Here is a 16627-nt window from a genome sequence, read left to right on the forward strand (position 1 = left end):
TTTGGAAAGTTTTGGGAAGATTCGTGAAATGCTGTCCAGAAGATGACAAGCAACAACCACAGTCCTTGTCAGGGTAAAGCCACTAGCAAACCCCAATTTACCTGTGCTCATCCCTCTGCTTCACACAAAGCAGTCACAATTAACTTAGAGGCAATATATAAAGTATTTGTGCAACACTTCAAACAGTAATAATGTGAAACACAACAAAGGAAGAATACCACACCACCAAAATGGGGTAAATATTAATAAATAAAATGACCAAAACTATAAAAATGCAATTAGCCGAACTGGAGATATGCAAGTTTAAAGGTTTTAATGAAAATACCACCAAAAAGTCAAAGCACCAACTGTGGATATCTGGTCATGCCAGACCTGGACAAAGTCACAATTTCAGGCTGACAGCAAAGGAGCACGGGCCAGCGACAGGGATCCAGTTAGGTCCACTAAACACAAGTACCCTAAATCCTGGTTGTGGAGCATTGCTAGGTCTGGAGTTGAGGATGCTTCATACAGATGAGGGATATGAGGTCTGGGTCAGAGATGCGTCATGCAGCATAGTTTCTGGTGAGCTGCAAAGCTATCATGCAAAGTCCTGCATGGAGGATGCAAGCACACTGTTTGTGTCCGAAGAAGCTGCAGGGCATATGATGTGGAGTCCTACATTGCCACTGAGGATGAAATTGACGAGAAGCTTGCAATTTGCATTGGGGATGCGTCACATAGCATTGGTTCCGATGGTCCCATCCCCCCACCTTCTCAGGCCCCGGGAACCCATCCCCTCAGGGCCATGCTTTTTTTTTTTTTTAAAGAGGAGGGGGCTAGGTGACCCCCTTCCCGAGCCTCATTAGGCCCTGGGGCCCTATCCCTCAAGGCCGTATTTCTTATAAAAGGGGAGGAGGACCATGTGACCCCCTTCTCCATCCTTCTTAGGTTGTTTTTTTTAAAAGAAGAGGGGGCAGCACAGCTCCCCTTCCTAAGCCTCATTACGCTCTATAGACCCCATCCCCCAGGGGCGTACTTTATGCAACGGCGAGGGGAATGTGCAGTAGTCACAATATTTGTTGATTTAACGCATTGGAGGATCTGCTGATCTGACATTTCAAAATATAAGATCTGACTGACTGCCACCATATCAACAAAGATGTGGCAGTAGCCACTTTAGGATTCGGAAATTCAGTCCCCTGTCTTTCAAAAAGGGTGTAAAAAATTGGAGGGGGTCAGGATATGGATATGCTGGCTTCCTAGGCTTGGTGGAGTGGTCCCAAATGGATACCCATGGGGAAAAAAAATTAATTGTCTTATAGGTGCAGTGAATCTGCTGGGTTCCATGGGGCCGATTAAAAGAAAAAGTGGGTTTCCCCCCTTTTTCAGTATGAGCCCCCAGTTGGGCCACGTCACCGGGGCTGAGCACTTATATTATTTTTTGGAGGGGATGCATGAAGCCCTCGTCTGCAAGCCTCTTTTGAGCCCAAGGATCCCATCACCAGGTCTGCCTTTATTTAAATGTGAAGGGGGCATGAAGCCCCTCTCTCTGAAAAATGTTTTTGGCCCCCAGGGGCCCCATCACATGGGGTTGCTTTCATTTAAAGGGTAGGGAGCATGTAGCTCCTCCCCTGAGCCTTTTTCAGGTTTCAGACACCTTCTCCCGCCAGGGCTGATTTTTTTTTTTTGGCTAAGGGTGTGTGAAGCCGCCTCCCCTAGCCTCATAGAGGCCCTGGGGACCCAATCTGCTGGAACTGAATTTCAAATTTTGGGTTGGTGACATGTGATCCCACTCCCTGAAGCGTAGATCAGCTTCAGGGATCCAATTGCCCGGGGCCCATTGACTAGTGCAGTGTCCTGAGGACCCCTTCCACTGTGGAAATGGTGTTCCCTCCCTGAGCGTCTGTGGACAGGGAATATAAACTTTATTCACTGCCCACATTCTCTCGTACAGGGAACATCACTTTGCTCTGGCCTGGGGGGGAGCTTAGAAAGAAACTGCTCCCGCTAGGGAGGGCACACAGTAATGGAGTTGGCATGTGCCGCAGATGCCTTGGGCCTCTTCCCACAGCCCCCACTGATTTGCCTTGTTGTGGGTGCCCCAGTATTGTAAAAAAAGAAAAACCAAAATTCTGGCTTCCACCGGCACCTGGTATGGGTGCTTGGTGGGGAGCTGGCAGAGACCGTGTGGGTCTTGGGCCTCCCTTTGTGGCTCCAATCATTTGCTATGTTGTGGGTGGCCCAGGTGGGCACCCATTAAAAAAAAAAAAAAAAAAAACAACAGGCAGGAATATCTCATTTATTATTCACCTCTGGGGCAGGGGCACCATCTGCCATTTTTTTTATGTTGTTGGGAGCTGCAGGGAATGCAGCAGCTCCCAGCAGCATTACAAAAACATAGATGTAGTTAATTGAGGACAAGAGTTATAGTTACATGAGATAACTATAACTAGTGAATTTCATTGGTTTTGTTAATTTAAAATTGTATATTTTAATAGACATTTTCACCTAACTAAAGTATCCCGCTTAACCTTTGCTTTTTTTAGTTCATTTCTAAGTTGTTGTTAATGTAAAGTAAGATATTATCACAATTCCTAATCATAACATCACTTTAACCTTTGTTTATGTCAGTGAATATGTAATAGCTGATAGTCTGGATTTGATATTCAGGGTGCATACCCTTGTATGCATTGAAATGGCATTGTACTCTTGTTTTGCACAGTAATGGCCTGAAATGGAAGCCACTCCATATGTTTGTAATATCTCTCTCTCTCTCTATATATATATATTGGGGATTTTTACGGCACAAACCTATCTACAAAGAAATGGAGCGCTATACAAGGAGGTAGATATTGAAGCACAAACTAACCAGGAACAGCTGTGCCAGCACCTGCCTGTTAAGAAAGCCAGGCAGTGCAGATGTTAGGAACACAAAGACAGTTGATCAGATAACTTGTAAGCTGCAACGTTTTGACAACGTTTTAATACATTTTACAAAATAGAGAAAAAGCAGTGGAATAATAGGAGATGAGCTGGAAGCGGGCACTGTTGAAATAGTTGGAGTTCATTGTTGGAATGGTAGTACCATCTCACACAATTTGCCACAACTCACTGTTTTCCATGAACAGTTCATACCTTATCAATCAACCAACCAGCCAAATGATCAAGCCCGTTTTCAGGTAAATGAATACCTATAGAACAAATGAAATGTAAACTTAATCTATATAGTGAACCTTCAATTAATTTGATTGCGAGTAGCAATCAGGACATTCAATGATAAAAGGTTGACAAAGGACCTTAAAACCATCAAAGTGACCATTTATCAAAGAGGGGCACCTTCATACCTAAAGAGTGGCTCCATTTTGCCTCCCAGTGCGATTTACTCTATAAGATGCTGTTTCACTTCATAAAAATGCATTTAGAGTGCATACAAATAAGACCATATCTGTTACATAGAAGTTCTGCAATGCCACTATCAGAGGCGGCTGGTAAAATAAGAAAGTGAAGAGGTGTAAAAATTGTTGGTAGAAGCACAGAAAATGAACTTACTTTTCCTGCAGCCTCATGGACCACTATAATTCAAGAGGGAGTTTGGAAACGCGGTTCTCCCTTTTTCTGCATCCTCAGTCTTTAGGGGTAGAGTAGTTTGTGCCTCCTATGTGGAGGCAGCAAAGAGCTGTGATAGGTTACTAGAAATATAGCCAATCACAACGCTGCTTTCATGCTCTGTATTTCAAGACAAAGCTTGAAAGCAGCATTGGGATTGGCAGGGTGGGCCTACCCAGCACTCCCTCAGAGTACAGGGGGAGTGGGTCTCTGTCCCCATAGCGCTCTCATACAACGCAGATTCTGAGGGCAAATGTAGGCATGTCAGGCTGGCCACACTGAAGCTAACGGCCACTGGGACGTACACACCTCAGGTCAGCAAGCAACCATCAGGATGGATCAAGTCACATGGTGAACTGTTACAAGGGAACCCCTCCTCCGCCTACAATAGTGCGCACACAGTACTGCAGCCTGTCCCACTCTGCACTAAACTCATCATGGGTCATTACAATACCTGCAGTATGTGACGGCTCACATTGGGATAGGAGCACCATCCATAACGCTCCACAGGAGGAACTGCCCTTGGCCACTAGCACGTCCATCTTCTATCGTCTGCACAGCCTCGTGTACTCATACAGAAAGACATGATTCACACAGTGAATCAACTAATATCTATGATGGTCAAAAGACGACACATGATTTCGGCAAACCTTCTAATACACAATTTAATTCACTGTTGGTCAACAGCCTCCGAGAGGCAGGCTTCCAATGCACTACGTACGACCTGTTTATCAGCCATTTCCCAACCTGAGAGTGACTGCATGCCACTGATAGGAATAAGCAGCACTTCGCATGACTGACTGAGGGAAAGATGCATGGAGAAGACAAACAAAATCCCATGCTTTCAGTTTACATCAATTACAGGCATTTTCACCTGAATAAACTTGAATTAGGCAGTGCGCAGTAACCTGCTGACAGCTGTAAGCACAGCATCCATTCTTAATCTCCAGCCATGCATTAAACATCTGATATTTGCAGGGATGGCCTGTCAAAAGGGAAGGGAAAAAAAATCCAGACAAAGTTTTAAAATTAGTTTGATGCTCACAGAGAGAGAGGGAGAGTGTTAAGACACAGCAGGCAGCTATTCCTGGGAAGATAGCAAGATTGGATTCTGAAAAGGTCTGTCCTTCAGAACAGTGGGAAAGTGCAACCAGCAAAATATTATTAATATAACATCAACCATTATGAAAACTTCCACAAAAAATAATTGGTATTCTGTGTTAATGAATGCTATCTGCACGGCATACTCGAGGTATTTTGCGGCACACAAACAAGGTGAATATTTTGCGCACCCTCATTCCCTTATTGTCTTTTGGAAGTTTATAGCTCCTCCCTCTTTTTGTTACAATTCACGTAAAGCAGGCTTCAGGCAAGTGATGATTGAAAGAATGCATGAATGAATAAAGGCCATTACACATGAAAAGCGGGCCCAATGAAGCAGGTCTGCACTGCTGACATGTATGTGTGACCAATATGCAATGAGTGTGAATCAACCTTTAAATTCATATAAGGTCAACAACAAAAAACAGAATAAAAATGGGTAATAGTAATACCTGTTATTTACAAGCATTTAAAACTTCAAAGCTGTGGTGTTACCTGCTGTATAACAAGTATTTTATGTAGCAGCTATATATTGTGCCAGATTACGATGGTTCTCCCCAAAGGAATTTGTGTTAAATATACTTTCAAATACATCCTTTATATGCAAATTAGGGCACTTGGGTCAAACCTAATAGCATTTAAAGACTACTTTAAAAAAAGAGTATAAAGGTTCTCCTCCCAGGTATTTTGTGTGAGATTTGTGCAGATGGTGGAAAAGTGCCTAAACTATGCCAGCTGCATTGTTCCAAACATAATGGGAGAAAAACATATAAAGGGTGTTGACTTACTCTACTAACTCAAATCTTACAAACATTAGAAAACTGAAACATCCATAAGGCAGGATGATTTTATATCTCCAATCCCACAAATATTGGTGAAACGACATACATCTGTAGATGGGGACAAAGCCAGGAATATACTGGTCTGCTTCCACTAATGGAAATCATTGAGGAAAGTGCAGACATTTGGGCTCTGTGAAATGTAACATCCTAACTCCAGTCCCACCAACATTGGAAAAGGTGGACACATTTGGAGAGAATCAGATTTATTATTCAGTCCTATAAACATTGGAGAAGTTCTATATTCAATTCCAATCCCATAACCTTTTGGGAAAGTATCTAAATTGGAGGGTGAGGAGGCACAGCTGTTCTATTCTAATGCCAACTCCCACAAACATTGGGGAATGTGCATGATTTGCATGGGTAACAGTTTTTATGCTAACACATTTTTCACAAACATGGGGAACTGCAAACATTTTTTCAGGTTCAAATATACTCTTCTCTCTCCAATTCCACGAACATTGAGGACAGGTCATACATTGGCAGTTATTAAACTTACTCCTGCCCCACAAATACTGTGCAAATTTATTACATTTTAGGGTGGAGAGAATATATCATTGTAATTCCAGTCCCACAGGCACTGGAGAAAGTGCACACATTATGTGGCTGTGGTTTATTTTTCTAGATTCAGTCCCATAAACATTGTAGAAAGTTTTTTTTTCTTTTAGGAGATTGATTTTTCTGTTCTAAATACAGTCATTCAAGCTTTGCAAAACGCATGTACATTTGAGAGCTTGGATATCACACAAACATTGAGGAAAGTGCATAAATGGCAAATGGGGTGGGTACATTTACTATTCTAACTCCAATTCCACAAACATTGTAGAAAGCACATTATTGCTTCAGACCCTGGAGAAGATTATTATATTTTGGGGATGGAATTTAACAGTCTAACTCCAGTCCAGCAAACATTGAGGAAAATGCATAATTTGGGAAAGGGGTCAGTTGTAATGGTCAACGTCCAGTACCACAAACATTAGGAAAATATCATAATTTAATTGTGTATGATTTACTATTCTTACTCAGATCTCACAAATATTAAGGAATGCACATATATTGGGCACAGTGGAGGGACTCACTATGCTACCTCCAGCCCCACAAACATTGATGAAGGTGCATATATTGGAGGAGATAGGTTTCAGATTTACTTTTCTAACACCATTCCCACATACATTAGAAAAAGAGAATAAATTGAACAGTGTCAGGTGTATTATTCTAACTAATACCCAAAGAGCACCGGGGAATATTACATGTGGGTTCCAGATGAACAAACATTGGGGAAAGAGCATAAATTAAAGAGCTGTAAGTTCCTTCTACAAAATAAAACCTACTACATTATTTTATATCTAATATTATTAAAGAAAAAATACAAACACTGTAAAACATAAATCTTAAAACACTGATCCATAAGACACCACAAAATAATACACTGCCATTTTTTGTTTAGCAATTTCTTTAACCAGCATACACAATACTTAAAATTGAACTCTCAAAAAACGGAAAAAAAGAAATTCAGCATAACATTACAACACTACTTATCCTTATCCCCTATAACATCCATAATCCATGATTCAAAGCATAATTTACATGTTATTAAAAACATGTAACTTTAAAATACAGTAACCAAAATTAAACAATAACATCTCAAAAGGCAACAAACAAATGAATTGAAATTAAACTAAACAAAATATTTTTTTAAATAAACTAACATTAAAACAGTGCCCACCCAATTGCTTAATAGCCCCATGACAAAAAAAGTACACCATAGGCTACATGAACCGAAACATTTAGGGAAAAAACAGGAATTAGTAATTACTTAGAATACAAGTGAAACTTAAAAAGTATATATTTATTCAATTTTTGCAGGCACATGAAAGAGGAAATAATAAAAATATAGATCAGTCAGATTACTAAGTCATTCATTATTCTTAAGAAACAATGATAGGATATTCTTAAGAATAAGAGAATCAATATAGCATATGTGAAATCAACATGTAAGACTGCATTACCATTGCCAAATTAAAGAATACTAGAACCTTTAATTCTAAGGGTGGATCTTTACTTGTTCCCTGATGCCATTTAACTTCCGTATTGCACTAATATGTTGGGCATATAATTGTTCCTTGACACCGACAATTTTCATTGTGCTCTTCCAAGCCGCATAGAGTGGTGGTAGTGGTGACTTCCATGCCTGAAGAATGAATGATTTGGCAATCAGGGAAGTGATAAACACAATTTGCTTTCAGTGGGTCGGTAAGCCAGCGTGGCTGGAGATACCAAACAGTGCTCCAGCAGGATCTGGGGCAAGTACTACCCCAACGTCAGAGCTAATCAACTGAAATATTTTCTCCCAGTATACTGCAAGCTTTTAAAATGTAAAACATAGGTGCAGCCAGTCCCTCTGATTGCCTCTACAGCGTGGTCAAAGTCCAGATGCTTCCGGAAATGCTTCCCTTATTTGAGCTGGAGTGTAATACAGGATCCATTTTGAATAAAATCAATTTTTTTTAAAGTTGGCATCCCTTATTGCCTTGTAAGATAGAACATTATAGTTGTTCCACAGCTGTTCTATCTTACATCCTGTTGTATTTTCAACCTTCATCAAAAAGCGGGAGGTAATCCCGATGAAGACTGAGAGCTCAGAATCCGGTACCAGTTGCCTATGCCCCGCTGGTTCTTCCCATAAAAAGCCTGGACAATTGTGGAGATGGATGGGTCTATTATTCTCTCGACTGTCTGAAGAAAATGTTGAATTTGAAGATAAGAAAATCTAAGACTGTCTGGAATACATACTCTGTCCGCTTGACACTGAAACCATGTCTTAGTTCGGTCACCTAATAAAAAATCTGAAAACCTAACAAAACCTAACTGTTCCCTCCTTCTGATGTGACCCGGGTCCAACTTAAGGCCCACTGTTCCTGAATCATGGAGCAAGATTGGTGGTTAAAAGCTGGGGACTTTATATTTCTCATGGTACTGCAAGACCCTGGAGCAGACTGCTTTCTGAACCTTGTACCTTGTACATTTGGGCAGTTGTGGTATCTTTAGAAAATGGAGACACTGTGTACTACTTTCTGCTAACATGTGTTTAAGGTAATAATTAGGGTAGAGCGGTGAAGCGGCTCTTATAGCCCAGTCCAAGAAAGTGGCCTCGTAGTATTTCCTGAAATGAGGTAGGGCTAGCCCACCTTCCTCAACCGCTAAAGATAACATTCCCAGCTGTATGCAAGGTTTTGGTTTGCCCATATAAACTGATGGAGCATTGTATCTAGATCTTAGAAAAATGTTAGGGAACTTTTATAATTACACTAGAAAAAATAAACAGAAAAAGAGGGGAAATCATCATTTTGACAAGTGCCACCTGCCCAATGATTGTCAATGAACAAGCTTGCCATTTCTGAATAAACCCTGAGCTTTATTTAGGGTATATACATAATTAAGCTGATAAAGATCCAGAAGTTTATGAGATACAAATATGCCTAAATATCTAATAGGGTGAGAGAGCTGAAACTGTGCCCACATCTCAGAAGGAAGAATAGAGTCAGTAGCATTAAACAAGAGAACTTCTGACTTGGTGTGGTTTATCCTGAAACCACTGAGATCTGAAAAAACCTTGATTTTGCAAATGCCCTGTCAATATTTGAGGACTCAGATAGGAGATAGAGAATTATATAATCAGCAAAGAGTTTCAGTTTAGGAGCTTGGGGAAGAGGTGGATATATAGAGCTGTCTTGGTGGAGAGCGACTGCCAGGTATTCAATAAAAAGTGCAAAAAGCACTGGAGAGAGAGGACAACCCTGACGCGTAGCCTAACAGACTGGCAGAGTCCTTGCTATGCGTGCGTTGACTAAGATCTTGGCTTCAGCCTCAGAATACAAATTAAGCAGTACCTGTAGAAACTGCCTAGGGAAAATGAACCTGTCCAGGATTGAAAAAAAAAACTCCCATTGAGCTAAATCAAATGCTTTCTCTACATTAAGCATTATAATTGTGTCCCGGATATTATTTTGGGAGAAATAGTCAATGACCTACACTAGAAAGTTGATATTAGTTGATATAAATCGCTGTGGAAGAAAGCCACACTGATCCTCATGAATTACCCTGAGCCACAGAGGCAGTGCTGCCTGCTAAAATCTTTGTCAGGAGTTGATAGTCATGATTTAATGGGCTAATCGGACGGTAGGAGTCTTAAAACTTAAAAAGATTTTTGATTATTTTGCAATTAAAGCACTACCCACACAAACACCCCAAATAACTCAAACCTGTGAAAATAATTGACATTTACAATAGAAAATGTAAAAACCAAAAAAAGTAGCAAAACACTTATTCGAATAAAAGACTTGATAAAATAAACAAAGAAATTAAGGGATTAACACTAACGATATAAAATACCATATTTTAGTAAAATGTATTTCATATGAAGAAACACATAAAAATGAAACCGTTATGTTCAATAGTATGCCCTGCAATATGTTTGTTTTTACTATATTTTAATACAATATTTTGCTCCAATGATATTTCCAACTCTATGTTCAGTACCATACCATCTAAGGACAATCCTTGATAGATTGATCTAACTCTCTTGTCAAACTTGATTTCCAGTTAGATTGAATAATGTGTCCTGAACTTCAATGCATTTCTGCATAGTCCAGTATAAGAAAATATGCTATTTAACCTTATTGGGGTTTGTAATTTCATCGGCTAGGATAGAAGGATACAATTTTATTAAGGAGGACTGTAGAAGCTGATGATAACCTGTGTTTAGTTGTTCAAGGATGAGGCTAGATAAAAGCTGAACATGTGATCTGCAATGGGCAATGGTGTTCTTTGCTATTCTTCTAAGATCTTCATTTCAGCTGTAGATTTATATGCTGACTAGCATTTAAAACTTCAAAGGTGTGGTGTTACCTGCTGTATAACAATGCTGACTAGCTATCTCAGCGTACTTATCAAAGAGGTGCCAATGCAGCGGATGACTCAGTAAGTGATGAAGAGTTATGCAGTGCTATGAGGTCACTGTTCCCTCTTTTTTCCTTGAACAGGTAACCTGTTTGACCACATTAAGTTATCAGTATTGCCCATCCACCCACCACATTTTTCATCCAAACCGCTCTCATTTACCTCTGTCTCTATTCACCTATCAATTGCGTGAGACCTAAATATACTATGCTGGACGGAAGTCAATTCTTTAGTCATAATGACATATTTTAACAAAGCTTTTTGCTAGTATAGTGGATTCATAGCATTAGAAACAATGTGATGCTGTCACTCAAATTAATAATCATTTTTTAAAAACAATTAGTGTTGGTCTTCTAAAAACTGGATTGGAGGCTAACACATAGTTTATGCCACCAAACCTCTGCTAGATGTGTCTTACACAATTTGTATTTCTAGTAGAGTTTTTTGTGTTTGTTTTTAATTGATACACAAAATACAGGACATAGAATACAAACTTGTTGAACACAATATTTGGAAATCTTTCGAATAGGAAAATAAACATGCCTATCTGTCAGGAATTAATTTTGTCATTTTCTCTCCTGTACTTGCACCTCTGAGCATCTTGTATTTTGACTTCTGTTGTGGATACAATCTACTAAATAGTTCCACCAGCCATTTGTGCTCTTTTCGAAAGTATGCATCTTACATTCTAACGTGTCACAACTATGGAATATAGATACATGCAGCAGAAGCTAACTGTGTATTTGCACCAATCCCTTTTTCGTCTCTTTGTGTAGTTTTTGACTGCATGTTCTCTGGTAGCTAGTGTTGTATGACTGTATGCCCCATTTTGAAAAGGGGAACATGCCATTTAATATGTAATTTAGAATTGGAAAATGCCACAAAACCAAATTTGCATAATACTGGTAAACTGGACTGAAAAAGCATTTGATGAAGTTAGGTTCCAGTTTCCCAGTACCCTTAAAGCAGGTGTGAGACATGAGAAATATTCTGCATACATTCAGCTCATAACTATTTAAAAACATAAGCATCCCGTACATACATTTTATACCTACTAACTGATCTAAATGTGCAAGATAGAAGTGCTAGTTTTCAGGGGAGTTGACAGGGCAACATCTGTTCCTGAATATAATCTGATACATCTTCCCAATTCATACTGCAGGCTAGGAAGAACTACCAATGTCTTAGACTGGAGGAGGAGAAGGCCAAATGTTCACTATTTTGGGTACTTTTGATTTGAGGCTCAGGCAGATCAATTGAGATGGATAAGGGTGTGGAGTTTTTGTTGTTATGTAAATGTAACATTGAGGCAAATTTGATAGTAATTTATTATTTAGAAGTTGATGCTTGAGTCACTGCAAAATTGGACAGAAAATTTCCAGACAACTTGCGAGAGACCTGTGAAAAGACTGCTTCGGCTCTGCCTCCTTTGTTTGACTCCATCTCATGTTTTAAGAATGGGTGAGTCTGCTTTTTTAATTGGAGCCTATGGACTATTTGCACCCGTTTCCTCAGAGTAGCGCACCTTGTTTAGGAATTTGCTTCAAGATCTCTGGGTGCTGTAGAGCTACGAAGTGCTTCTGCATGGAAAATGATGCCATGTTGAATGGAACCTTATGAGTCTGAGCACTGTGAGATTGAGAAGCAACTGCATACAAAGGGGGAATTGTTCAAAAATGCTGACAGAATGGGATTGCTTCAGGGGGAGTTTCTCAAAACACCAGCCACTGGTACTGGGCATCTCAACATGTCCCAGTAAATCAAATTACTTTCAAGCTCCAGAAATCCTCCATTCTGAAACCAGTACAAGTCAGGCAAACTCATCAAACCAGCATCATGCTGCGGTCACAAAAGGTACCTGTTTACAACTGTTGCATTCTGCACACCACCACCTACGGCCTACGACCTTGAACCTCCTGTTCGCAGGATCCATTCATCTTGACCAGCTGTCTTTCTGTGATTCAACCTGGCATTCAACACTGTCTTGCTAGAGATGTACTACCACCAACTGTTTTTGAGCCAGAGGCTAGTCAACCGTAGACGTGTTTTGTTAAAAGTTCTCCACCAACCAACACAGCCTTTTTTAATTAACCATTCAACGCTGTCAAGCTAGAGTTCTGGTGCAACATCCAGCATGTTTGAACAAGTTCTCCTTGTACTATACACTGCTTCAATAAGCACATTGTTCGAAATGCTGAATTTCATATTAACTGTACTTACCAACTGAACTTTACTCTTAGAGTATGCTTGGACTATGTTTACACATTTTAATTGTTTGGAAATTGCCTTTTCATTGTTTGTAACTATTTTTTTCTAGTGTATGATTTGGCTTTTTATTATATGTTCATTTTTTTAATTACATTTGTCTGGCCCTTTAAGTTCTTTATAATTTAATTGTATTGTTCTTTGGCTAGTAGTTGTATACATACCACATCTATTTTCTATGATTGATGGCATGTGGCATATGCATTTGTTTAGTTGTTTTGAGACAGCAGTGCTTCATAGCAATGGCATGTTATTAAGTTGCCTTCATCCTGACTCTCAAAGTCTGTGACTGCAGGACATTGAAGTTCTCACATGGTTATTCTAACTCATGTATTGCTAATTTGGATACAACGCGGGTAATCCCAGTGTTAACTTGCTGTGAAAGAGCTCTGAGGCACGTTTTTTTTTCCCTTGATGTCAGTGCCATTATCTTGTGTCCTAGGGTCCAGGTACAGTTCATTTGACTGTTGTGATCCTATCATCCGGATTGACTTGCCACTGTAGAGTTTTCGATTGAATCAGCCCTCAGTAATTAGATTTACATTGCCTCAGGGTATGATTTGGTACGAAATTTGAGAAAAATAGTGCATGTAAGTATATCCGGCTTTGACCCTCCCATTGTTTCCAAATGTTGCATAAGTCTATAATTTACTTTCTAGGCCACTGGGAGGAAGAGGAGGGCAATGAAAGCTAGGGAGATGTGCGCTGATTGATTTCGAATAAGACAATATCTAGCTGCCTTGCTTTGTCATTTCTGAAATATTAAGTCTGCTTCTTTAAAGAACCTGCACAGACAATGTTGCAGAAATCCACTATTGACATTAATAAGGCCTTTATCAGTTTGATGCAGTGGGAGCTTAGACCAAGCTTCCAAGGGCGAGTCCTTAACACAAGCCAGTAATAGCTCACTCTAAGAGTGTGAACTCTCTTACTGGTAGTCTAGCATTCTCATCCCCCCCCCCCACACACACATCATATACATATGCTTGCTCTTTTTAAATACAAAAAAAAAAGTCATACGTTTAGAAGACTTGGGCAACAATAGAGTAAATAGCAATTATAATATATAACAACACCCCTTGAAGTGTCGCCAATATAGTAAACTCATGTACTAACGAGTAAAGACTAAAATAGTATTCTTATTTTTTTTCTAATCATAAACGCTACATTATTCCAACATGCGAGAGGCTTTTTGGATCCACAGTTTACTTTATTTTTCTCAATTCTGCATCTTTGGCGGGGTAATAAATAGTGCTGGGTCCATGCTGACAGTTCATAATATATGTTCATGTTAAATTACATTCAATTATTTGCATAATCAATTCTTATTCTGAAAAGCTGGAAATAATTACTTCAACTTCTTTGACAAAGTGCTTTCTTTCAAAGATTTCGTACATTCATTTTCAATAATTTCTATAGTTTATAAAAGCATAGTATGAGGATAGAGGGGTGATACTGGGTATAGCAGACAGGGCAGGATAATTCTTAAAGAGGTCCTAGAGTTACAGACATGCTGTTCATGTTTTTAGTTTCCCTCCAAAATTGTAATAAAATGGATTTGATGAGCAGTGCAGTCCATGAGAATTCAATGATGGAACTTGAAGTCATAAATGGAGAGCCACGCAGAGAGAGAGTCAACTAACTCTTTAGGCTTTTATTTAGGTAATACATACCCAATCCCGTGAACTGAACGATGAACCATGCACATGGCTTTAAAGAAACACTTGGCCTCAATGGGCAGTGAGCGCAGCTTCCTGGGGAGCAAGGGGAGCTGAGGTGCACTTCGTTATTCCCTGTAGCAGCCTAGCAGCATTCTGAGTCACATGGATCCAACAAAAAGGGCACCCTCTGATGACCCTTACCACAGTAAACACAGATACTCTTCATGGTAGCTCAAGATACCGTAAATTGTAGTAGGCCAGAAGTGGTAGAATGTTTCCCGATGCAATGTGCAACCCACACAGAAGAACATATTGACGTTGTGTCATTCGCTATATCCTTTCTAGGTCATCAGCATGAAGTATTACCGAAACAAGCATGTGAAATGCTGGAAAGCTTGAATTTGTCCCCATGTTTGTAGAAAAAAGGTCAGGATTGAATCATTTCCGGTCCGAAGACTTAGGGGGTCATTAGGACTTTGGCAGTCCCTGGACCACCATGTGACAGAGGCGGTCGTACCGCCAACAGGCCGTCAGAGAAGACTGCCAAATTATGACCTTGGCGGTCTTCCCAACACAAAACAGCCAATCCACCGCCAGCACCGCCAGTGCGGTCAGGCCACCATGGATGGCAGTAGGCACCTTCAGGCCGGTAGGACACCATGGTCCAGCTGGGCATGTTACGAGGCTGCACACGGCCAAGGTTTCCGCCGCGGTCGCACCACCACTGAAATCCTGCCAGAAACCAACTCTATAAAAGGAGACACTTGCCTTCTGAAACACGTACCTGACTGGATCCGCCATGGAATCTGAACTGCACATCCTCCCATTGCTCCTGCTCGCAGCACGACTCCGGAACCAGTGACAACACCGTGAGTGCACACACCTACCTGACACTGTCGCGAAAACCCAAAGTACCCATGCACTAACAACATACACATCTGGGACGGGTGGTGACGGCAACACACACACGTAACCTCACACCTATACGCACATTCACATAAAGCCACATACACACATACTACACACCCCAAGGCCAAAACATGTACAATACACACGCTAACCCGCAGACATACAGCATCGGCACAGTCGAACACAACACACAACACCACTTAATAATACAACAACATCACAACCACAACTACATAAAGGCCACCTCAAACAAAGACAATACACTCCTCCACCTGACACTGCATACATACAACACGTAAAAACCCCTGACAATCAATGCACACAGCCATACAACAAAACATACACCACACAATGGTTTGGACATACCCATCACCACACGCACACATAACAACCACACTAGGGCACACAGCACCACCATTACACATGTCAACACAAACAATACACAAAACATCAACATACATGCATGTTCCAAACACAAACAAGTCCTACACACAATACACAGCCATCACAGTGGTACAAATGCCATTCCACACCCAAACCTGCTGCCCAGACACAACAACTAGCACAACCAACACACACACACACGTCACTCACACACTATCCAAAGCAGGCAAGACCAAATCAGCCATGTGGAAAGAAGGCAGGACAAATATGTCACCTCGAACCAAAAACTGGCTGGCCCACATATATTAAATAAATAAATATGTCATAGTGAAACACAACTAAGTACAAGATAAAAGGCCATATGCCAGTCCAATTTGCTATTTGCAAAATACCCAGATGATACTTCTGTGTGCCCCTACATGGCTCCTGATTGCTATATGACCTCCACAGGGTAGGCACATCAAGGGGGCAGGCAGGCACCTCAGGGATTAGGGAAGGGGATAGAGGGAGGGTTTGGGCTTCAGTTTGGGAGAGGGTCTTTTGGCTTGGGCTTTGGAGGGGGGCTTAGGATAAGCTTTAGGGGAGGGCTGGGAACACTTGGGAGGGGTCAACTTCTTGCAAGGGGGAAGGACCTGGGTACCAGCGGGGGGCAGGGGCAGACTTGGAGGTGGAAGGGGTGGACCTGGGGACAACCCGTTTGGGGGTATCATGGGGAGGGAGAGGAATTGGGAAGAAGGAACACTTTGAGAAGAACACCTTTTTAGACACATTGGGTGATCATGGCAAAAGGGTTTGAAAGTGGAGGGAGGGGGAGTGGTTGTAGGGGGTGTCTTGGTGGATGTCTTGGGTGCATGTGCGTGCGAGGAATGCTTGTGGGTGACGGGTGTCTGGTGGGTTGGTGAGTGTGTGCGTTTATGTGTC

The sequence above is a fragment of the Pleurodeles waltl genome, chromosome 3_1, assembly GCF_031143425.1.
Source record: "Pleurodeles waltl isolate 20211129_DDA chromosome 3_1, aPleWal1.hap1.20221129, whole genome shotgun sequence".
NCBI lineage: Eukaryota > Metazoa > Chordata > Amphibia > Caudata > Salamandridae > Pleurodeles > Pleurodeles waltl.